Source organism: Hemiscyllium ocellatum, chromosome 9 (assembly GCF_020745735.1).
Source record: "Hemiscyllium ocellatum isolate sHemOce1 chromosome 9, sHemOce1.pat.X.cur, whole genome shotgun sequence".
Taxonomy (NCBI): Eukaryota; Metazoa; Chordata; class Chondrichthyes; order Orectolobiformes; family Hemiscylliidae; genus Hemiscyllium; species Hemiscyllium ocellatum.
Genome location: NC_083409.1, coordinates 9,719,095 through 9,744,818, shown reverse-complemented (window position 1 = coordinate 9,744,818; position 25,724 = coordinate 9,719,095). Strand labels below are relative to the sequence as shown.

Genomic DNA, 25,724 nt, shown 5'->3' with positions numbered 1-25,724 from the left:
ACATTTTAACAGCTTGAAGAGAATGGGGAGAAGGCAGGAATATGGCTTTGAGAGAGAGGATCAGCCATAGATCATAGAATGCCTACAGTGTGGAAACAGGCCATTTGGCCCGACAAGCCCACACCGACCCTCGAAGAAATGATGACATTCAAAAATTGATACAGCCATGATCATACTGAATGACAGAGCAGACTCAAAGGGCCGAATGGCCTACTGCTGCTCCAAGTTTCTACGTGTCCATGTCTGTGTTACCTTCAATCTCTGTACCAGGTTATTAAGTCCTTTACTCATGTAAAAAGTGCCATCCTACCCACCCTATCACTGTCCTGAATAATCTTATCTCTCTCTATCAGGTCCCTTTTAAGCCTTCACTGCTCAAAGCTCACATTCAGGCAGCATCCTGGGAAATCTCCCCTGTACCCTCTCAGGTACAATCACATTCTTCCCAGAGTGTGGTGACCAGGACCTGTCCCTCTCTCTCTGACTCACATCTGCCATTTCTTTCTCTCTACCTCTATCTCTCTCTTCCACTGTTAATCTCTTTCATGTTCTCTCTCTCTCTCCCTCTCTCTCACACATACACACACACTCTGTCTCATAGCCACTCTCTCCAACTCACTGATGCTTTCTCACTCCATCTTATCATCTGTTTCTCCATCTCTCACTGTCTCTGTTACTCGTTCCCTCTCTCACTTCAATAAAAGCCTCCAATTGTTATCTGTCACTCTCTATTCCTCCCTCTTTCTCTCTCCTTCCCTCTCTACTTCCCAATTTACATTCTCTCTCCGTCTCTCTCTGTCATTATAAATCTACCCATACTCATCTCTCTCTCTCACACTCAACCCTACCCTCCCTTTCAACTCTCTTCATGCTTAGTCTCACACCCATCCTGTCTCTCACTCTCTCTCTCTCTCCCCTTGTCTCTTTGTCTCTCTCCATCCCTCTCAGTCACACTGTCTCACATCTTGTTTCTCTCTCTATCCCTCAACCTCACCATTTTTACCTCCATCTACCTCTCTCGGTTCCCTCACATATCTTACACCATATCAGATGCTCGTCCCTCTATCTCTCTCTCTCTTTCACTTTCTTTCTTTCTCTCTCTCTCTCACTCACACACACACACACACACACACTATTTTTCCCTCCATCTCTCTCTCTCTCTGCCTCACTGCTCTCTCTTTCTGACAGTGTCCTGGGTGGTGACAGTTGAATGCAGGATAAATCTCCCTCTACTCTGCCCCACTAATGGATGTTAACCCTTGACCCCTGTCTTCTTCTGGAGTAAGGCCCTATTTCCACGTTGACCGGGTTTGGCCTCTCTCAGGAAGATGGACAGATTCTGGTCAAATGAAGGGCAGTTCTGTGCAGTTCTGTGCTGTTGGCCTATTCTCACTGGGGACTGATTTGGACACAAAGCTCATTCCATGAAGGCCTAGCAGAGAGAGGAGATCCTCAGATCATCAGCGCGAGTTGGAGGGGAGACAGGAGAGGCTCTGACCCACTGACCCATCCTGTCCATTCACAACATGTTCCAATCCTTTCCCCTCTCCTTCCCCTTCCATGGTCAGTCTTTTCTGAAATGGAGTGGTCCCTTCCCTGTCTCACACCAAGGAGGAGATGGACAGATATTTAATGGGTAATGGGTTAAAGGATGATGGAGAGTGGGCAGGAAAGTGGAGTTGAGTCTGAGATGGGATCAGCCATGATTGTATTAAATGGTGGAGCGGGCTCGAGGGGCTGAATTGCCTGCTCCTGCTCCTAGTTCTTATGTTCCTCCACCCTCTCCCCCATCCCTCTTACTGCAATTTTGTGAACATTCTTGGAATGTTTGGACATTGAAGTTGCTATGTGAATTCAAGATTTGTGTGGATTTAATGTGGGGACAGAATTGCGCACGGGCTGTGATAGCTCCTGCGGGTGAATATCCTGCTGGCAGGCTTCCGCCTTCCATATACAGAATGGGGAAGTGGGGGCGGTCGGAATGTACTGCCGGGGTACACGGCACTGTCCTCTAGCAATGTGGTTGACTCTCTAGTGCCCTCTGAAATGGCCGAGCAAGGCTCTCAGTTGTATCAATTATGACAATGTTTCAACAAAGAAATGAGACCGGACGGACCACAGGCATCGATCTAGACACCGAAAAGACAATGACAGAAACAGCCCTGTCTACCCTGCTCCATCCTCCTTATTGACATCTGGGAGCTAGTGCCAAATTCAGGAGAGCTGTCTCACAGATGACTCAAGCAACAGCCTGACACAGCCATACTCACAGAACCACACCTTACAGACAATGTCCCAGACACCACCATCACTGTCCCTACATGTGTCCTGTCCCACCAGAAAGGCAGACCCAGCAGAGCTGATGACACAGTGGTCTGCAGCCAGAAGGGAGTTACCCTGGGAAGTCTCAAAGTTGGGTCTGGACCCTATAAAGACTCATGACACCAGGTTAAACATGGGCGAGGAAACCTCCTGGTGATTACAAGATATCTTGCTCCCTGGGCTGATGAATCAGTCTCTCCTGGATGTTGAACAACATTTGGAGGAAGCACTGAGGGTGATGACAGCAGAGAGTGTACACTGGATGGGGGGTTTCAATGTCTACCACTGAGAGTGGCTCGGCAGCAGCATTACTGATCGAGCTGGTTGGTTCCTCATGGATGTAGCTGAGGGACTGGCTCTGCAGCTGGAACCAAAAGATGGAAAAAGATGCTTGACCCCATCCTCACCAATCTTGTGGCTGTAGATGCATCTGTCCTTGACAGTATTGGTAAGAGTGACCATCACACAGTCCTTGTGGAAACAAAGTCTGACCTTCACATTGAGAATCCCCTCCATTGTGTTGTGTGGTACTATCACCGTACTAAATAGGACAGACTCCAAACAGATATTGCAACTCAAGGCAAACTCATATTGCACAATGCTCAGCACTCTTCCCAACTCCTCAGATACTGACGCAGTCCACGTGCAAATGCAACAATATCTGGACAATATCCAGGTTTTGTCTGAGAAGTGACATTTCCCATTGGTGCCATGCAAATGCCAGCCAATCACCATCACCAATAAGAGACAATCTAAACATAGCCCCTTGATAATCAATGCTATTACCATCACTGAATCCCCACTATGAACATTCTTGAGGTGCCATTGACCAGAAACACAACTCGATTCACCAAAGAAACACAGTGGTTACAAGAGCAAGTTAGAGGCTACGAATACTGCATCCAGTAACTCACCTCCTGATCCCCCCAAAGCCTGTCAACCAAGTCAGGAGTGTGAGCAAATACTCCCCACTTGCCTGGACAGGTGCAGCTCCAACAACATTCATAGATTGATAGTGTCACAGAGTCATGCAGCACAGAAACAAACCCTTAAGCCAAACTTCTACACGCTGACCAGGTTTTCTGAAGTGAACTCATCTTATTTGCCTGCATTTCACACATATCCCTTGAAATCTTTCCTATCTATGTCTATTGTATCCTATGTCTTTCTTATCCACTCAAAAAACTTGATACCATCCAGAGCAAAGCAAACTCCTTGATTGGCATCACATTCTCAAAACATCCAAACTCACCGTCACTGACGCTCCATAGCAGCAGTGTGTATTATCGATAAGATGCACTGCAGAAATTCATCACCGATCTTCAGGTAGCACCTTCCAAACCCATGGACAAAAATAAAAATTGCAGGAAAAGCTCAGCAGGTCTGGCAGCATCTTGGAGAGAAATCAGAATTGACATTTCTGGTTGAGCATGAAATATTAACTCTGATTTCTCTTCACAGATGCTGCCAGACCTGCTGAGCTTTTCCAGCACTTTCTATTTTTGTCTCGGATTGACAGCATCTGCAGTTCTTTTGGTTTCCCTTCCAACCCACGTTCACTTCCATTTAGAACAAGAGCAGCAGATACATGGGAACACTGAGCTGCAAGTTCCCCTCGAAAAAGCTTAGCATCCTGACTTGGAAATATGTCGCTGATCCCTCAGCCTTGCTGGGTTAAAATGCTGGCATTGTGGGTCATCTTACAGCTTGTGGACGATAACAATTCAAGATGGCAGCTTCCCACCACCTACTCCAGGGCAACTAGGGACAGGGTAAAAAATGTTGGCCCAGCCGGTGAAGCCCACTTCCCACAAGTGAATATGCAAAACCAAATGAAGTGTTCCTCAGGAGGGGAGAGGGAATGTTCAGGATCCTGAGCTCCATTTCCCAGCCCAGGCAGTTTGTCTCCCAATGAATGAATGAGATGCTAATTTGAAGCCCAGGTTAAGGGCAGTCTCACTCTGTGGACATGAGGTCGATAAGAGAGAATTGGAGATTGAGCGGTAAAGGAAAGATTTGCTGGGTTACGGGGAGAGAGAGGGGAGCAGTGGGATTAACTGGGTCATTCAAAGGCATGATGGGCTGAATGGCCTCCTCCTGTGCTGTCAGATTCCAGGGAGTGCAGACGGTTCAGTTTTCTCCCGTCTCAGTAACAAACACCCAACTGCTCCGAGCTCCTTCTTTCACTTCCTCTCTTGGTGAAGTTTCAACCTTGTGCTCTGACAGTCTTTGCAGTTATTTTTTACACTGGGGCTTTCTGCTGTGGTCAAAATCTCTAATAATAAGTGTCCAATCAGTGACAATCACAGCAGCTAAGAGCAGTCAGGACTGAGGAGCCAGGCTCACTGGGAAACATATTGGGAAGATCAAAGCCATCCTCTTCAGCTCCCGGTACAAACTCCATCCCTCTCCCTGAGCACTGTCTGCTGCTCTACCAGACTCTTTACAAGTTTGGCCTCATCTTTGGGGCTGATTTGAGGCCCAAATCCTCCACATCATAATTATCAGCCACTGAAAATCTCAACCATGTTTTTGAGACCATTCCAATGTTATCCAGGCCCACATCACAGCCACTGACTTCCGTAAACATCAACTCATTCCAAACTCTGCTGTCTGTGTTCAAACTCACACCAAGTCCACCCCATACTCCTGTCCATGCCTCCCCACCCCACCATAACCGACACAATCCTAGCTGACTGACATCAGCTCCTAGTCCAGCAACACCTCGATTTTCAAATTCCCATCCTTGTTCTCAATCTGCTCCCTGTTCTTCCACCCTCCCTATCTCTGTGACCTCCTCCAAGCTGCCTCACTCAGTGTGATCAATAATCTTGGATATATGGCTCTCTGTTTCTTCATCCAAGTCACTGAGAAATATCGTGAAAAGCTGTGGTCCCAGCACAGATCCCTGGGAATACCACTACTCACATCTGGCTCATTGGAACACACGCACATTATCCTTCCTCTCTGTCTCCTAGACAGACTCATTCCTACCCAAGGTAAATGCATTTCTCAAATTCCATCCAATTCCATGATTTGGAGATGCCGGTGTTGGACTGTCGTGTAAATGTTAAAAATCACAGAACACCAGGTTCTAATGCAACAGGTTTGTTGGGAAGCATCAGCGTTTGGAGCACTGCTCCTTCATCAGATGGTTGTGGAGTGTAAGATCTGAATCAATGTTTCTTTTGTGGAACATTCTTAAATATCTTTTGGAATTCCCTATAGACAATAGCCATCGACATTCCCTTATATCCCACACTAGTGAGCGCCGAACAAAGTGTAACCCGGTTAGTTAAAGATGTCTGAACCTTTGTCAATCCATGCTGATTCTCTCGGACCAGTTCATATTTGTCCGTTACTCTGTCTCTAAAAACAGACTCAATCACTTCCTGACAACAGACATTCAATGGAGATGTTCATTGTGATTGAGGCTCGTAAACAGCTAGCACTGACACGAGGGGCTGAACAGCCTCCTCCTGTGCTGGCACATTCTCTGTCTCCTGGACGGAAATATTTTACAGATTAAAAACTAAAGACCAGCAGCAAATTTTAAAATATAAATTAAAATCTCCTCAAATAATTTCCACATACAGGGCCGGGCGATGTGTAGTAATTGTACGATGGGGAAGCTGGTGGAGCCCATTGTAGCTCAGAGTGACCACATCTACAGCAAGTGTTGGTTGCTCAAGGCACTCCAGCTCAGAGTTGATGAGCTGGAATCTGAGCTTCAAACACTGCGACACATCAGGGAGGGGGAGAGTTACCTGGACACTGTGTTTGGGGAGACAGTCACACCTTGTAGGTTAAATACTTCAAATTATGGCCAGTGGTCAGGGACAGGAGGGTGTGACCAAAAGTGAACAGGCCGATGCAGCCTGGATTTAGCCTTACAGGTGCCTCAGCTCCTTGTCCAACAGGAATGAGGTACATGCTCCCTGTGTCAATGAGGAAAAGGATTGTCCGGAGAATGGGCAAATGTCGTTTGAGGATTTTGGTGATAGTGACCATAACTCTGTAAGTTTCAAAGTCATTATATAAAAAGATAAAGATAGAGCAGAAATTATAATGTCTAAACTGGGGAAAATGTAGGGATGTGAAGGTGAGGTGCATTAGCCATGGGATAAGCAGATTTACAGGGATAAGGTAGGGAGACAAGTCTGGGTGGGATGCTCTTCAGAATGTTGGTGTGGACTCATTGGTCTGAATGGCCTGTTTCACACGGTATGGATTCTATAATTCGATGACTCCTACGGACAGTCATTGCTGGCTTGGCCAGAGATGTCCATTTCCTATGAATGAACGAAGGAAACCACTGCACCATGGTCCAGGAGACCACTCAGATTGGGGGAGCACAAAGAAAAGAGAGGTATTGATAATGAGGGGAACTGATAGCATCCTTTGTGAGCAGGATTGAGAGCCCCACATGGTGTGTTTCCTGCCTGGTTTCAAGGTAAGGGCATCTTGAGCCGGCTTTTAATTATAACAGACCTGGGGGTGTGGAGGGGTGGGGGTGGTTGAGGATCCAGTTGTTGTTGTCTGTGTTGGGACCAACAACATCAACAAAAATCGGCAAAAGGCCCTATTTGGACAATATCAGGAAAGCTATCAGAAGGATATTGATTAGACAGATGGAGAGAAATAAGAAAGAGGTGAATACAGCATCAGTGCTGAGGAACAGATTCCAGTGAATGGACCAAATAAGAGTTCTATATCCGAATGCACGGAGCGTAAGGAATAAATACAATAATCTGCAGGCACAAATTCAAATTTAAGATTGTGGTATCGGATCAATTACTGAGCCATAGTTGCAGAATCATTCAGATTGGGAACGATATCTATCGGGTTAGAAGGTTCACAGGATGGATATGGGGTGCTGAATTGTATATATACAGAAATTAGACAAGCGTGCAGCAAAGCCAGTGTATTATTAATGGTGAAGTTTAACTTTAAATTAGATTGGGAGACAAACAAGCCCTCTGTCAGAAAGGTAGTGAATTGCTGCTGTGTGTCCAGAATAGTTTCCAACAGCAATAGGTCCTGGATACAACAAGGGGACAAGCAATATTGGAATTAGTAATGAATAATGAGCCAGATTTAGTTCGTAACTACTTGTGCATGAACATTAATCAAATAGTGACCATAACATGATCGAGTTCAGTGTCGCATTTGAAAGTAAAAAGCATGAATCAGCTGCTAGAATTTGAGATTACGTTAAGGCCGACTTTAACGAGATGCGACAGAGACTGTCCACAGTAAACTGGGAAAATCTGCTCATGGGTAAAACAACTGAAGAACAGTGGGGAATATTTAAAGGAACATTCAACACAAAACAAAGCCAGTTTATACCTGAGAGGGAAAAGCGAACAAACAACAATGGTCAATTAAAGAGATAAGGGAAAGAATAAAATGTTTAAAGAAGGCTTACAGAAAAGCAAAAAATAAGGACAGATTCTGCTGAATGGGAAGGATACAAAAGAGCCACATATCAGCTTCTAAGAGCGACCAGAAGGGATTCTGAAAGGAAACATGTAAGGGATAACAAAATAAATGAGGAGAAATGTTACAGTTCCATAACAGGGAAGCTGGGAGGTCAGGAGCAAAGCTGGTTGTTAAAGATTGAAAATGAGGGATACTGTTAGTGACAATGGGGAAATGACAGCCATGTTAAATAAATACTTTACCTCAAGATTTGCAGCAGAAAAGGAAGAGGACTTGCCTGAAGTCCCAAAGGAATTAACAGAGGATCTGTGTCAGGGACTGATTAGATTCCCTGCAGTGTGCAAACATGCCTTTTGGCCCAACCAGTCCACACCGACCCTCCGAAGTGTAACCCACCCAGACCCATTTTCCCTCTGACTAATGCACCTGACACTATGGGCAATTTAGTATGGCCAATTCACCTGACCTGCACATCTTTGGATAGTAGGAGGAAATCCGTGCAGACAATGTGCAAACTCCCCACAGGCAGTTGCCCAAGGCTGGAATTGACCCTGTGACTCTGGTGCTGTGAGGCAGCAGTGCTAACCACTGTGTCACATGAATAAAGTTAATGTCAATATACCATGTGTAATAAGGAAAATAATGGAACGAACGAGAAACAAATCCTCAGGACCTGAGGGTGATAAAGTAGTCATAGACCACATTGCAGACACTCTGACTATAATCTTTCAGAGTTACCTGGATTCAGGAGTCGTACCTCTGAATTGGAAAATTGCAAATTTCATTTCACATTTAACAAGGATGTTAGAGAAAAGCCAGGGAATTACAGGTCACCAAGCCAACGTTTGTGGTGTGGAAATTGTTATAGTCTATAATCAAGGATAGGGGTAACTGAAGACCTTGAAAATGGTCAGTTAATCAGGGAGAGTCAGCATGGATTCATGACAAGTTGGTCATGGTGAAAAACCTCATTGAACATTTTTGAAGAGGAAACAAAATTACTGGACACAGTAATGTCAATGGATGTTGTTTATAGGGACTTCCAGAAGGCATTTGATAAAATCCCATGTAAGAAACTGTCAACTCAGTTAGAAATCCACAGAATTGAGGCTAAAATACTGCCATACCGAAATTGGTTGAGTGACAGGTGACAGAAAATAGGGATCATGGATAAATGCTGAAATTGGCAGGATGTGACCAGTGGTGTCCAATAGGAATGTGTGCACACACCTCAATTATTTACATTATTTATTAATGCCTTGGATAATGGCATAGAAAGTCAGATACTCTAGTTTGCTAATGACACAAAGTTAGGCAGCTTTGTAGGTAGTGTTTATAGAGTCAGACAGTCAGCATTCATCCAGTGCAATCTTTAACAGAGTATAATTTATCTTTGATATACAACTCCTTGACTCCATCTATCTCTCCCACTCTCTCTTCCCACCCCTCTCTAACTCAGCTGCATAGAACTCACTCTGAGTTCCATCCCTCTTTCTCTGTCCAAGCTCTGTCCCCCTCTCTTTTAGTGCTCCATCTCTCTCTCTCTCTCTCTCTCTCTCTATCTCCCTGTGCTCCATCTCTTGCTCTGTAAGCCGTATCGCTCCCTCCATTTCAGCTGCTGGGAGTTCGATCTGACCCAATTCCAGTGAATCCCATGGAGAATAATGACGGGATATTTGGAGTGTGAGTTTGATGATGTAAATGTGAACCATTGCAGCAAAGACATTACAGATGGTTTGTACAGACAGCAAAGCCCAAACCAGAGCATTGTGTCAATCAACACAGAACTAATGAAAGCTTCAATAAAAACAATTATTAATGTGATTCTCAGAGATGTGTCATTATTCTAGTTACAAATGGCTCTTTCGCATTGAAGGTCCATCCTGCTGAATATTAGATACAGCTGGGCTTTGAAGAAATATTGGGCAGATGGAGTGTAATGTGGGGGAGTGTGACCTTGTTCACTTTCACAATAATCATTCAAATGTGCCTGGAGAGTTGTTAAGTCCACACAGCAAAACTTGCCATTGGGTATAATCCATTAGGTGTGATAAATACAGAAACTCGCTTAGTTCTAGTTATCAGTGAGTTCTTGTCAACATCCTTTTAACAAATCAATTTTATACAAGAATGATATACTACAAACCCTCTCTATGCAACCTTCTCAGATGGAAATAGGGAATGAATCTGGTTTTGTGACGAGACTCACATTCCTCGAGTCTACACAGAATTAAATTGAACAGTTTGGTTCAGGAGCCAATACTACAGGAGAACTCCAATTACTCTGATATGGTTCAATCAGCTGATTCTCCAACATGGAAGCCCTCTGTTCCATTGCCGGTTTCAGTTGGTTTTTGTTTTATTTTGTCTGAATTACCAAATTCATGTTGTATTTTATTCATGTGGTAGATCTAAGTGTATCAATACAAGTCCACAAGATAAAGGAGCAGAATTGGGCCATATGGCCCATCATGTCTGGTCATTTACAGTTGATAATGTTTCTCAGCCCCAATCTCTTCCCTTTTCCCTGTAAATCTTGATCCCTTGACCAATCAAGAGCCAATCTATCTCTTTCTTAAATACACTCAATGAATTGGCCTCCAAGTCCCTCTGCAGTTCCACAGATTAATGACACCCTGGATGAAGAAATTCCTTCTCAACTCAGTTCGAAAGACCGTCTCTTCACTCTGAGGCTGTGCCCTCAGGTCTCCAACTCTGCTATTATTAGAAACATCTCCTCCATGTCCACTCTATCCAGGCCAACCTGTATTCTGTAAGTTTCAATGACATTCCCTCTCATCTTTCTAAACTCCATCAAGTACAGAATCAAAGTCCTCAACAACTCCTCATACAAACATCTTTGTATTGTCTGAGCAGCCTCACTAAATCTACCTGTTGATCTTTCTCCAGATTCAAAAATGCAGTGCCTGAAGTCTCAAATATCTCTGAATTTGTTCATCTAATAACAGGAAGTTTCCTTTGGGAAGTGTCCAGGTCTTTTTTGATCTCAAACATTTTCTGATCCCCTCCTCTATTATACTCACTACTTGACACACCTGTACATGATAGGATGGTTCCTCAAAAACTGGGAGAGGAATTAAGGATGCTGGTTTTGTATTGAGATTTACCTACAACTTGACAAGTAAGACACGTTTTATAAAACTGCACCACATCTTTATCCAATTGTGGCTCAGTAAAATACCTGTTTCTGGATGCCTGTGTTTTCCAAATCCCCATGTGACCTGCCATGGGAGTCTCACGTGCCCCTTCTACAATGTCCTTATGATAGCTGGGTGGGACCACTAGCCAATGTCTAACCGACCATTCTTCATCTGGGGGTCCATGAGGGGGTCTCCACTTCCTCATCAGCGCTCTATTCTGAACACAATAACACTCTGAAACTCCTCCAGCCTCGACCTCAGTATGAGCTGACTGTGCTCATTTATTTCATTCAGGATCTGCTTTTTGGATCTGCTGTAATTAGTGACATCATACTAACCACTCCACCTGGATTATCTTCACCCTTTCAGAACGTTTCAGCGATCCTTTCACTTGCTGTGGTGTCACATCAACCCTTATTGATGGATTTTGTTTAACCATTGCCCTGGTTACCTCACACGAAGGAGAGAGACCAGGAACCTGTTCCTGTCATTGTTCTGTTTCTTGGCCCTCCTTTGGACATTCTGTAATTATCGGGGAAGATACTGCCTTTAGTCCGGACAAACCATTCTCCAGAAGGAAATCGACTCCCTCAACAGGGAATGTTTTCCCATTCCAACAATTACTTCTCCTGATAACAAATCACATTCCAGCTGTACTGTATACAATGGAAGTGGAATATATTCTCCACCAATCCCATTGATTAATACCTTAGCTCCCATCGAGCTCTCTGGAGGGAATATCAATTCTTTCTCCAGTAAAAGGGACTGTGTTGCTCCTGTATCTCTCAGTTTGGTTCTGGGTTTAGCTGAAGAAAATGGAGTCACCATTCCTTTTGATAAAAGTCCTGTCCACCTCTCACCTACCTGACAACTTCCTTTACTAATGACAGAATTCACCTTTGGCCTTTTTGTTATAGTGACAGCTACAACCTGCTCCGTGGGATTATCTGTCTGTGTTCCCTTCTCTGACTCATTTTACTAACTCACATAAATCCCATGGGTTTACCTCAACTTCCAACATTCCAAACATACATGGCCCACCTTATTCCAAGAGAAACATTTCAGCTTCTGATCATCACTTCCACCCTCAGCAATTTCCTTCTTAATCTGAGGAGGAGTTCTCGGGCTGTTCCCTCCTGTCCATTCTCTCCCCTGGCTATCTACCTTCCTTAGACTCTCCCAATTTTTATTTTTCTCCCATTTCTGGGCCTGATGGGAAAAAGGTTCCTGGATCGGTCTCCCATCAGGTGACTTCTCCACCTCCTGATGCTGCTTGGCTTGTTGTGCTCTTCCAGCCTCCTGTTTATCTACTTTGGATTCCAGCATCTGCAGGGTTTTGGTTTTAACAAAGTCTATAATCATTAGCCATTCTAGCTGCTTGTCTTACTGTCGCTCCCCTTTGGTCATCTACATGAATTCTGATTCTAGAAGGGAAGGAAGTTTTAAATTCTTCTCAAATGATATCTTCTCTGAGAGCATTGTAAGTATTCTCAGCTGTTAATGCTCTTATCCACCTGTCAACATTATTTTGTTGAACTCTCTTAAACTCAGTAGAAGTTTGTCCAGGCTGTTTGTGTCAGTTCTGAAACATCTGTCTGTATGTTTCTGGGGCCAACTCCTTGTGATCCCGAGAACATTCCTCTGACAGGGATGTAGAAACCTCTTGTGCTTTCCATTTTCATTTTTGCATGGGCAAAGTCCAACCTGTTTTTCCCACCTCACTTGTGTTGCTATCTTCTGAAATAACATGAAAAATGCTTCCACATCCATCTCTACATTGTCATAGAGTCATACAGCAAACAAACAGGCCCTTCTGTTTGTCCACATGTCGATGCCAATCAGTAATCACCAAACTCCATTTACCTGCACTTGGTCCATGGCCTTCCAAGCCCTGGCATTTTATGTGCTCGTCTGGATGTTTCTTAAATGTTGTGAGAGGAGCTGTCTCCACCACCTTCTCAAGCTGCACATTCCATATTTCTACCACCCTCTAGGGGAAAAAAGTCCTCAAAACCTCTCTAAACTAGTTTTTTACACGGTAAGCTTATTCCCTCTGGTCATAGACATGTCTGACATGGGGAAAAGATTCTCACAATTTACTTTGTCTATGCCTTTCATATTTGTGTATACCTCAATCAGATTTCCCCCAGAGAAAACAAACCCAGTCTATCCAATCTCTCCTCATAACGACCACTTTCCATCCCCGGGAACATTCTGGTTAATCTCCTCTGCATCCTCTCCAGTTCAATCATGTTCTTCCAACAGTGTCACGACCAGAACTGTGCACAGTATTCCAGACATGACCTAACCAGTGCTCTGTCAGGTAACAACAAGAATTTCTACTTCCTATATTCTACACCCTGGCTCATGATGGCAAGCAGCTGAAAATGTGTTGCTGGAAAAGCGCAGCAGGTCAGGCAGCATCCAAGGAACAGGAAATTCGACGATTCGGGCATAAGCCCTTCTTCAGGAATGGCTCTTTTTCAGCTCTTGAGATAAATGACAACACTACATTTGCATTCTTAACCACAGATTCAACTTGCAAGTTAACCTTTAGAGAATCCGGGACTAGCATTCCTAGATCACTTTGTACTTTGACGTTATGAATTTTCTCACCGTTTACAAAATTGTCCATGCCGGTATTATTTTCTCTAATGATGGCAAGCATCCCATATGCCTTCTTCACCACCCTGTCTAGCTGTGCTGATACCTTCCGGGATTGATGGACTTGTACACCAAAGTCCCTTTGTTCCTCAGTACTCCCAAGGAACATCAGAACATAAGAACTAGGAGCAGGAGTTGGCCATCTGGCCCTTCAACCCTGCTCTGCCATTCAATAAGATCATGGCTGATCTTTTCATGGACTCAGCTCCACATAAGACCATAAGACAAAGGAGTGGAAGTAAGGCCATTTGGTCCATCTAGTCCACTCCGCCATTCAATCATGGGTGTTGGGCATTGAAGGACAGTTACCCACACTCTCCCTGTAGCCCTTAATTCATTCCAAGATTAAGAATTTATCAATCTCTGCCTTGAAGACATTTAATATTTCAGCCGCCAGTGCGCTCTCTGGCAATAAATTCCAAAGGCCCATCACTCTCTAGCTTAAGAAATGTCTCCTCAGTTCTGTTTTAAACTGACCCCCTCTAACTCTAAGGCTGTGCCCACGGGTCCTAGTACCCCCACCAAATGGAAACAATTTCCCAGCATCCAACATTTCAAAGCCATGCATTATCCTGTAAGTTTTTATTAAATCTCCCCTTCGAAAGTCGAATGAATACAATCCCAGGATCCTCAGCTGTTCATCATATATTAGGCTTACCATTCCAAGGATCATCCGTGTGAATCTCCACTGGACACGATCCAGTGTCAATATGTCCTTCCTGAGGTGTGGGGCCCAAAACTGGACTGAATGGGGCCTTACCAGAGGCTTTATAAAGACTCAGTAGCACATCTCATTTTACATTCCAACCCTCTTGAGATAAATTCGGAGAAAGTGAGGACTGCAGATGCTGGAGATCAGAGCTGAAAAATGTGTTGCTGGAAAAGCGCAGCAGGTCAGGCAGCATCCAAGGAGCAGGAGAATTGAAGTTTTGGGCATAAGCCCTTCTTCATTCCTGCTGCGCTTTGCCAGCAACACATTTTTCAGCTCTTGAGATAAATGACAACATTACATTTGCTTTCTTAACCACGGATTCAACCTGCAAGTTAACCTTTAGAGAATCCAGGACCAGCATTCCCAGATCACTTTGTACTTTGGCTTTATGAATTTTCTCACCGTTTAGAAAATTGTCCATGCCTGTATTTTTTTTCTAAAGTGCAAGACCTGGCATTTGCTCTCACTGTATCTCTTAATTCTTTTATTGTTAAAAAAAATCTCTTAGCTTTAAAACATTTACTGAAATAGCATCAATTTCTTCATTGAGCAAGGAATTTCATAGATTTATGACCCTCTGGGTGAAGAAGTTCCTTCTCAATTCAGTCCTAAATCTGCTCCCCCTGATTTTGAGGTTAAACCCTCTTGTTTTAGTTTCACCTGCCAGTGAGAACATCCTCTCTACTTCTGTCTTATCTATTCTCTTTATAATTTTATTTGTTTCTATAAGGTCCCCCTCATTCTTCTGAGTTCTCATGAATATATCCCAGTCTACGCAGTCGCCTTTCATAAGCCTCCGCTTCCACCCCAGAATCAGCCTGGTGAACTTTCTCTGCACCCCTCTAGTGTCAGTATTGCCTTTTCCAAGTAAGGAGACCATTACTGCATGCAGCACTCCAGGTGTGGCCTCACCAGCACCCTGTACAGCTGCAACATAACCTTCCCGCTTTTTAAACTCAATCCCTTTAGCAATGAAGGACAAAATTCCATTTGCCTTCCTAATTGCTTGTTGTACCTGTCGACCAACCCTCTGTGATTCATGCATAAGGACACTCAAGGCACATGCCTTTCATTGTGTATATCCTTCCATTATTAGACCTCTCAAGTTGGATCACCTCAGAGGTATCAGGATTAAATTACATCTGCCATTGCTCTGCACAATTTACCAGCTGACCAATATCAGACTGTAGCCTGAGACCCGGTAATCCAAGATGGCAGCAGAGTAGGATACTTCAGAACGAGTTCATCTGCTCCGTCTGTTTCCTTTTCTTCTTTCTATTCCACTTCACTTCTCCTTTTCTTTTGTGTTTTTCTTTTGTCCTTCTCCCTTATTTTTTCTCCCGGGCTCGGACTCCCAGCCTCAGTCACCGGGCCACTGACACAGTGCAGAGCTAATGATGTGGCCTCTTTGCTTGGTGTGGCAGTGTCCTGGCCTGGCAGGGATACATTCCAGAGCTGAAAAATGTGTTGCTGGAAAAGCGCAGCAGGTCAGACAGCATCCAAGGGGCAGGAGAGTCGACGTTTCGGGCATGAGCCCTTCTTCAGGGATACCTTCCAGCCCAACGAGGCAGACTCTTGGTCCAATATGATGGCCTCTCAGTTTGATGTGGTGGCCTCTCAGCCCAGCATGCTAGACTGTCAGCCCAGCGTGATGGTCACTCAGCTGAGTGTAGCGATTTCTGAGTGGCCCAGCGTGGTTGTCTCTCAGCCCACATAGCGGTCCTTTCTGTATATGGTGGTCTCTCCATCCGGAAAGGCCTCAGCGCGGACTTCCGGTCTTGAGATGATGACTTAAAGTATGATCCCATGGTAGCTAAGTTGTTAAGAAAGGCTCTAATACTTGAACTTTCACCTTTATTTCTTCATTTTCTACTTAAAACTAAAAAGATCTGCAACGTGTAACTTTGAACTTTATTCTTTCTTTCTACCTTGTTCTTACGATTCTGTACTGAGGTCCTTGTACCTAAGATGGCGCCTTGTGAGGTGACGTTACATATTTTTCACTGTACTCCAATACTTTTGCACTCGAGTACACGTGACAATAAACCACAATAAAAATCAAATCAATATCAATAACACCACCAATTTATGTGGCCTCTGAAAACTTTCTAATCACAGTCAATTTGTTAATGTACATTATAAACAGCAAGTGTCCCAGCCCCAGTCCCTGTCTTACACCACTGGTCACAGGCTTCCAATCACAAAGACAACCCTCCACCATCACTCTTTGCCTCATATTTGGATTCAATTTGCCAAAATGCCTTGGATCCCATGGGCTCTTACCATAACTCCAGGAAAGGCAAGAGAGGTAGGCAAGTAGTGCAGGAGTCTTCTGTGGCTATTCACATTTCAAACAAGTATGCTGTTTTGGAAAATGTAGGGTGTGATGGAAACTCAGGGGTACTTAGCATGAGCAGCCAAGTTTCTGGTATTGACACTGGCTCTAATGTAATGGGAGGTACGTCGGGTTCCAAACGATCGACTGTGTTAGGGGACTCTCTCTCCCGAGGTACAGACAGACATTTCTGTGGCCAGCAGTGAAAAATCAGAATGGTGTGTTGCTTCCTTGGTGCCAGGATTAGGATGTCTCAGGGAGGGTGCAGAATGTTAAGGTGGAGAGGGACCAGCAGGAGGTCATTGTACACTTCGGAACCAACGACATAGGAAGGGAAAAGGTTGAGATTCTGAAGGGGGATGACAAGGATTTAGGCAGGAATTTAAAAACGAGGTCCTCAAGTGTAGTAATACCTGAAGTATTCCTGGTGCTATGAGCTAGTGAGGGCAGGAATATGAGGATAGAGCAGATGAATGCATGGCTGAGGAGCTGGTGTATGGGAGAAGGATTCACATTTTTGGATCTTTGGAAGCTGTTTTGAGGTAGAAGTGACCTGTACAAGAAGGACGGATTGCCACTAAATTGGAAGGGGACTAATATACTGGCAGGGAGATTTGCTAGAGCTGCTCAGGAGGATTTAAACTAGTAAAGTGTGCGGGTGGGACCCAGGGAGATAGTGAGGAAAGATTTCAACCTGAGGTTGCTACAGTTGAGAACAAAGTCAAGTCAAACAGTCAAGGCAGGCAGGGACAAAGCAGAGAACAAGGTAGGACTGATAAATTAAAATAAATTTATTTCAGTGCAAGAGGCCTAACAGGGAAAGAAGATGAACTTATGGCGTGCTTAGGAACATGGGACTGGGATATCAAAGCAATTACGGAAACATGGCTCAGGGTTGGACAGGACTGGCCGTTTAATGTTCTGGGATACAAATGCTACAGAAGGACAGAAAGGGAGGCACAAGAGGAGGGTGTGTGGCATTTTTGATAAGGGATAGCATGACAGCTGTACTTAGGGAGGATATTCCCAGAAATACATCCAGGGAAGGTATTTTGATGGAACTGAGAAAAAAGAAGGGGATGATCACCTTGTTAGGAGTATATTATAGCCCCCCTCCAGTAGTCAGTGGGAAATTGAGAAACAAATTTGTAAGGAGATTTCAGTTATCAGTAGAATAATGGGGAGGTTATAGTAGGGGATTTTAACTTTCCAAACATAGACTGGGACTGCCATAGTGTTAAGGGTTTAGATGGAGAGGAATTTGCTAAGTGCACACAAGACAATTTTCTGATTCAGTATGTGGATGTACCTACTAGAGAAGGTGCAAAGCTCGACCTACTCTTGGAAATAAGGCAGGGCAGGTGACTGAGGTGTCAGTGGAGGAGCACTTTTGGTCAGAGACCATAATTCTATTCATTTTAAAATAGTGATGGAAAAGGATCGACCAGATCCAGAAGTTGAAGTTCTAAATTGGAGGAAGGCCAATGTTGCTGGTATCAGACAAGAACTCTGAAAAGCTGATTGGGGGCAGTTGCTCACAGGTAAAGGGACAGCTGGAAAATAGGAAGCCTTCAGAAATGAGATAATTTGAGTCCTGAGATAGTATATTCTAGTTACGGTGAAAGGAAAGGCTGGTAGGTGTAGGGAATATTGGATGATGAGAGAAGTTGAGAGTTTGGTTAAGAAAAAGAATGAAGCATAGTAAGGTACAGACAGGATAGATTGAGTGAATCCTTAGAGGTATACAAAAGCAGTAGGAGTACACTTAAGAGGGAAATCAGGAGGGCAACAACATGAGATAGCTTTGGCAAATAGGGTTAAGGAGAATCCAGAGGGGTTTTATGAATACATTAAGGACAAGAGGGTAACTAAGGAGAGAATAGGGCCCCTCAAAGATCAGCAAGGCGACCTTTGTGTGGAGCCGCAGGAGATGGGGCAGATACCAAATGAGTATTTTGCTTCACTTTAACTGTGGAGAAGGATATTGAAGATATAGAATGTAGGGAAATAGATGGTGATATCTTGAAAAATGTTCATATTACAGACGAGGAGGTGCTAGATGTCTTGAAATGCATAAAAGTGGATAAATCCCCAGGACATAATTAGGTGTACCCTAGAACACTGTGAGAAGCAAGGGAAGTGATTGCTGGTCCTCTTATTGTGATATTTGTATCCTCAATAGTCACAGATGATGTGCCAGAAGACTGGAGGTTCACTAATTGGTGCCACTATTTAAGAAAGGTGGTAAGGACAAGCCAGGGAACTGTAGACCAGTCAGCCAGACGTCGATTGTGAGGAAGTTATTGAAAGGAATCCTGAGGGACAGATTGTCCATATATTTGGAAAGGCAAAGACTGATTGGGGATACTCAGCATGGTTTTGTGCATGGGAAATGATGTCTCACAAACTTGATTGAGTTTTTTGAAGAAGTAACAGGAAGAATTGATGAGGGCAGAGCGTTAGGATCTGTATGGACTTCAGTATGGCATTCGACAAGGTTCCCCATGGAAGATTGGTTAGCAAGGTTAGATCTCATGGAATACAGTTAAAACTAGCCATTTGGATACAGAACTGGCTCAAAGGTAGAAGACAGAGGGTGGTGGTGGAGGGTTGTTTTTCAGACTGGAGGCCTGTGACCAGTGGAGTGTCATAAGGATTTGTGCTGGGGCAACTACTTTCTGTCATTTCCATAAATGATTGGGATATGAACCTAGGAGGTAGAGTTAGTAAGTTTGCAAATGACACCAAAATTGGAGGTGTAGTGGACAGCGAAGAAGGTTACCTCAGATTACAACAGGATCTTGATCCGATGGGCCAATGGGCTAAGGAATGGCAGATGGAGTTTAATTTAGATAAATGCAAGGTGCTGCAGTTAGGAAAGCAAATCTTAGCAGGACTTATACACTTAATGGTGAGGTTCTCGGGAGTGTTGCTGAACAAAGAGACTTTGGAGTGTATGTTCATAGCTCCTTGAAAATAGAGTCGTAGGTAGGTAGATAATGAAGAAGACATTTGGTATGCTTTCCTTTATTGGTTAGAGTATTGAGTATAGGTATTGGGAGGTCTCCTAAACCACTTTTGGAGTATTGTGTTCAATTCTGGTCTCCTTCCTATCAGAAGGATGTTGTGAAACTTGAAAGGGTTCAGTAAAGATTTACCTGAATGTTACCAGGTTTGGGGGATTTAAGCTACAGGGAGAGGTTAATTAGGCTGGGGATATTTTCCCTGGAGTGAGGGGTGACCTTACAGAGGTCCCTGCTGAGGACTGACCTTACAGAGGTTTACAAAATCATGAGGGGCATGGAAAGGGCAAAGAGACCAAGTCTTTTCCCTGGGGTGGTGGAGTCCAGCAACAGAGGGCATGGGTTTAGGGTAAGAGGGGAAAGATATAAAAGAGACTTGAGGAGCAACTTTTTCACACACAGGATGGTGCGAGTGTGGAATGGGCTGCCAGAGGAAGTGGTAGAGGCTGGTACAGCTTCAGGGCAGAGGAAATGGCCTGGGAGTTGCAGTGGGAGAGGAACTCCCTGAGATTCTTGGAGAGAGAAGCTCTTCAACCATGTCGTGAAACAAACTCGCTACCACAGCCACATTTTCTTGTACTCTATGCTACTTTCTCCCCACTCCTACCCTCCTCTAGCTTATCTCTACACGCTTCAGGCTCACTGCCTTTAATCTTGATGAAGGGCTTTTGCCCAAAACGTTGGTTTCGCTGCTCCTCGGATGCTGCCTGAACTACTGTGCTCTTCTAGCACCAGTAATCCAGAATCTGGTTTCCAGCATCTGCAGACATGCCGTTGAATGTCTATTGTTGGGAAGTAATTGAATCTGATTTTAGAGACAGAATGTCTGACAATTATGAACAGATCAGAGTAAGTCAGCATGGATTTAAAAGGGTCAGACCTCTTTAACTATCTGGTTACATGTTTTAACGAGGTCACTAATGTGTGAGATAAGGGAAGATTAGATTAGATTACTTACAGTGTGGAAACAGGCCCTTCGGCCCAACATGTCCACACCGACCCACCGAAGCGCCACCCACACCCCTACATTTTCCCCTTACTTAACACTTGGGCAATTTAGCATGGCCAATTCACCTGACCCGCACATCTTTGTGACTGTGGGAGGAAACCGGAGCACCCGGAGGAAACCCACGCAGACACGGGGAGAACGTGCAAACTCCACACAGTCACCTGAGGCAGGAATTGAACCCAGGTCCCTGGCGCTGTGAGGCAGCAGTGCTAACCACTGTGCCACCGTGCCACCCACTAATGAGTTGTTTATATGGATGTCCAGATTATATTCAAGGAAGTTCCACACAAGTGTTATAATGTTATAGTTGGAACAAAGAGATGACAGATAAACATATTCTGGATCTTTCTGCACAAATGAATTCTCAAATAAATCTCAGACATGTTGGTGAACTTGGGGTTTTATCAGAGGAAGGAGCTGAAGGAAGTCAGTTGTTGGAGGAAAATGGTTCTGGGAAAATTAGAATGTCTTAAATCAGCAGGGCCAAATAAACTATTTTCAGGAGTGCTTCAGGAAGTGGTTGCAAAATATGAGAAACATTGATGGTTATCTGTTTGTCGACTGTGGAATAGGTCCTACAGAATGGATGGAGTTAATTTAACACGTCTATTGAAAAAGAGAGAGAGAGAGGGAAAATAAGAAATTTTAGACCAATGAGCCGGAAGTCAGCAGTGGAGAAAATGCTCAAATTCATTATAAAATATTATATAGCTTAGCACTTTGAAAACAGTGGCAGAACTGCACAGAGTCAGCATGAATTTTCAAAAGGGAAATCATGCTTAAAAAATCGACTGGAATTGTTTGAGGATGTAGTGAGTGGATTTGATAAGGGGGGCCCATGGATATGGTTTATTTGGACTTTGTAAGGGGAGGAGATCGGCGGTTCTGTGGTCAAAAACAAGACTCACGAATAGCATGTTGCCTCCCAGTTGTACGGGTCAGGGATGTCTCAAATCGGCTGCAGGACATTCTGAAGGGGGAGGTGAACAGCTAGCTGTGATGGTGCATGAAGGGACTGATGATATCGGTAATAATTGGAATGAGGTCCGACAAGTAGAATTTAGGGAGTTAGGAACCATATTAAAATGTAGGATCTCAGAGGTAGTAATCTCAGGATTGCTCCCAGTGCCATGTGCTAGTCAGAGTCGAAATGAAAGTATAGGCAGGATGAATGCATGGCTTGAGAGATGGTGCAGGAGGGAGGGGTTCAGATTTTTGGGACATTGGGACTGGTTCCTGGGGAGGTGGGACAATTACAAATCGAGCGGTCTACACCTGGGAAGGACTGGAACCAATGTCCTGTGGGATGTGTTTGATCACGCTCTTGGGAAGGGTTCAAAATAGTGTAGCAGAGGGATGGGAACCAAATGAGGAGGTTAGTGGGCAATAAGGAGGGAGTAACTAAAGCCTGTCAGGAACTAGATATTGAAGTCAGCGTGACTCAGGTTAAGAGTAGGTAGGGAGCAGATGATGAACGCAAAGGGACAGATGGTCTGAGGTGAATTTGTTTTAACGTGAGAAGTGTAGTAGGTAAGGCAGAGGAATTTAGGGCTTGGACCAGTATCTGGGAGCATGATGTTATTGCTATTACTGAGACTTGGTTGAGGGAATGGCAAGATTGGCAACTAAATATCCCAGGATACTGATGTATCAGATGGGTTCGAGAGGGAGGTAAAAGGGATGGAGGAGTTGCATTATTGGTCAGAGTGGATATCACAGGTATGGTGAAGGAGGGCACTATGGAGGACTCGAGCAGTGGGGCAATATGGGCAGAGGTCAGAAACAGGAAGGATGCAGTAACAATGTTGGTGCTATCCTACAAGCCTCCAACAGTGAACGTGAGATAGAGGTACAAACATGTAAACAGATTATGGAAAGATGTAGGAGTAACAAGGTGGTGATGATGGAAGATTTTAATTTTCCCAACATTGACTGGGATGCACTTCATGTTAGAAGTTATGATGGAGCAGAATTTGTAAGGAGCATCCAGGAGGATTTTACAGAGTAATGTGGAAATAGTCTAACTCAGGAAGGGGCCATACTGGACCTGGTGTAAGGGAATGAGCCTGGCCAGGTGGTTGAAATTTCAGTAGGGGATTACTTTGGGAAGAGTGATCACGATTCCATAAGTTTCAGAATGCTCATGGACAAAGATGAGATTGGTCCTAAACGAAGAGGACTAAAGTGGAGGAAGGCCAACTATCCTAAAATTTGGTAGGAGCTGGGGAATGTGGATTGGGAGTAGCTGTTTAAAGGGAAATCCACATTTGATATGTGGGAGGCTTTTAAAGAGAGGTTGACGAGAGTCAGGACAGATATGTCCCTGTGAAAATAAGGGATTGAAATGGCAGAATTAGGGAACGCTGGATGACAGATGAAATTTTGAGACTAGCTAAGAGGAAAAAGGATGCATACATAAGGTCTAGGTGGTTGAAAATAGACAAAGCTTTGGAAGAATATTGGGAAAGTTGGACCAATCTGAAATGAGGAATTAGAAGGGCTAAAAAGGGTCACGAAATATCATTAGCAAACAGGATTAAGGAAAATTCCAAATCCTTTTATTCTTATATAAGGAGCAAGTGGGTGACTAGAAAAAGGGTTGGTTCACTCAAGGACAAAGGAAGAATGTTATGTGTGGAGTCAGAGAAAATGGATGAGATTCTTAATGAGTGCTTTACGTCGGTATTCACCAAGGAGAGGGAAATGACAGATGTTGAAGTTGGGGATAGATGTTTGATTACTCAGGGTCAAGTCGGTTTAAGGAACGAGAAAGTGTTGGGTATTTTAAAAGGCATCAAGGTGGACAAGTCCCCAGGTCGGGATGGGATCGATCCCAGGTTACTGAGGGAAGCAAGAGAGGAAATAATTGGGTCCTTAATCGATATCTTTGTAGCAACTTTGAACATGGATGAGGTCCCAGAGGAGTGGAGAATTACTAATGTTGAAGAAGGGTAGCCAAGATAATCCAGGTAACTATCAACCAGTGAGCCTGATGTAGTGGTAGGGAAGCTGCTGGAGAAGATACTGAGGGATAAGATCTATTTACATTTGGAAGAAATTTCAGTAAAAGGCAGCATGATTTTGTGCAGGGAATGTCATGTCTTACCAACTTTATAGACGTTTTTGAAGAAGTGATGAAGTTGATTGATGAGGGAAGGGCTGCGGATGTCATACACATGGACTTCAGTAAGGTGTTTGATAAAGTTCCCCATGGCAGCCTGATGGAGAAATTAAAGTCGCATGGGGTCCAGAGTGTACTCACTAGATGGATAGAGAACAGGCTGAGACAGACAGTAGCAGTGGAAGGAGTTTTTCAGAATGGAGAACAGGAATCCGTGCTGGTACCGCTCTTGTTTTTGATATACATAAATGATCTGGAGGAAGGTATAGATGGTCTGATTAACAAGTTTGCAGATGACGCTAAGATTGGTGGAGGAGCAGATAGTGAAGGGGACTGACAGAGAATACAGCGGAATATAGATAGATTGGAGAGTTGGGCAGAGAAACGGACGGATGGAGTTCAATCCGGGGAAATGTGATCGGACGAATTTTGGAAAATCCAAATCTGGAGTAAACTGTACGGTGAACGGAACACCCTGGGAAAATTGATGGCCAAACAGTAATGGGGCCAGCACTGAGCCCTGAGGCACTCCACTCAACACAGGCCTCCAGTCTGACAAGCATCCTTCCAATATTACCCTCTGCTTCCTATCATCAAGACAGTGATAGAAAAGTATTTGTCTTTGGTTCGGAATTAGTTTGGAGATAGGAGACAGAGAAGAGGGATACTGTGTGTGCTCTTCAAAGAACAAGATGTGAATAGTGGTGTCCCCAGGGATTTGTGCAGGGGCCTCAGTATTTCACGATATTTCTCAATGACTTGGATGAAGGAATAGAGAGCCAATTATCCAAGATTGCTGACCACACGGAGTGAGGCAGCTTGGAGGAGGTTACAGAGATAGGGAGGGTGGAGGGCAGAGAGGGATTTGAGAACAAGGATGAGAATTTGAAAAATCGAGGTGTTGCTCGCCCAGGAGCCAATCTAGGCACGAGGTGCAGGGGGTTGTGGGAACGGGACTTGGTGCAAGTTTGGATACGGGCTGCAGAATTTTGGATGAGCTGAAGGATACAGAGGGCAGTGGCTGTGATGTGCATCAGTTATTGGAATGGTCATGTTTGGAGCCCCATAAACATGGCAGAGATTTTCAGTGGCTGATCTTTGTGATATGGAAGATATGGGGATTAGATCATTCTCAAACATGAGACCCAGTTTGTAAAGAGTCTGGTTGAGCAGCAGACAGTGCTCAGGGAAAGGGATGGAGTTTATACCAGGATCTGAAGAGGATGACTTTGATCTTCCCAATATGTTTCCCAGTGAGCCTGGCTCCTCAGTCCTGACTACTCTTAGCTGCTGTGATTGTCACTGATTGGACACTTATTATTAGAGATTCTGACCACAGCAGAAAGTCCCAGTGTAAAAAATAACTGTAAAGACTGTCAGAGCACAAGGTTGAAACTTCACCAAAAGAGGAAGTGAAAGAAGGAGCTCGGAGCAGCTGGGTGTTTGTTACTGAGACGGGAGAAAACTGTGAACCATCTACACTCCCTGGAATCTGACAGCACAGGAGGCTGGTTCTAGGATATATTTTTTGCAGAAACAGCACAGTTTTGGAAAAAGTGTCAGTCACTCTCTCACAAACACACACGCCTGCACTCGGAGATCAGAAACAGAATCCAGCAGCAGCTCTGTCTCCAAGCTGTGGAACCTGCACAGAATTGTTCCCTCATTCAGTTTTTAACTGGCAGGATAGACCAAGCAAGGGAAGCAACACAGTGGTGTGTACAGTCGGAAGGGAGTTGCCCTGGGAGTGCTCACCATTAACTATGGAACCCATGAAGCCTCATGACAGCAGGTCAAACATGGGGAAGGAAACCTCCTGCTGATTACCACATAGCACCGCCCTCCCCTCCAACCTCAACTGAGCAGTCAGTCCTCCATGTTGAACAACACTTGGAGGGAGCACAGAGGATGGGAATGATGCAGGATATACCCTGA

At 44.3% G+C, this 25,724-nt stretch overlaps 1 gene segment (V, D, J or C); it reads right to left on the bottom strand.

The window, feature by feature from the left end:
* The window catches only part of LOC132818895 (Ig kappa chain V region Mem5-like), a 602,774-nt gene that overhangs the window by 248,422 nt on the left and 328,628 nt on the right, over window positions 1-25,724 (bottom strand).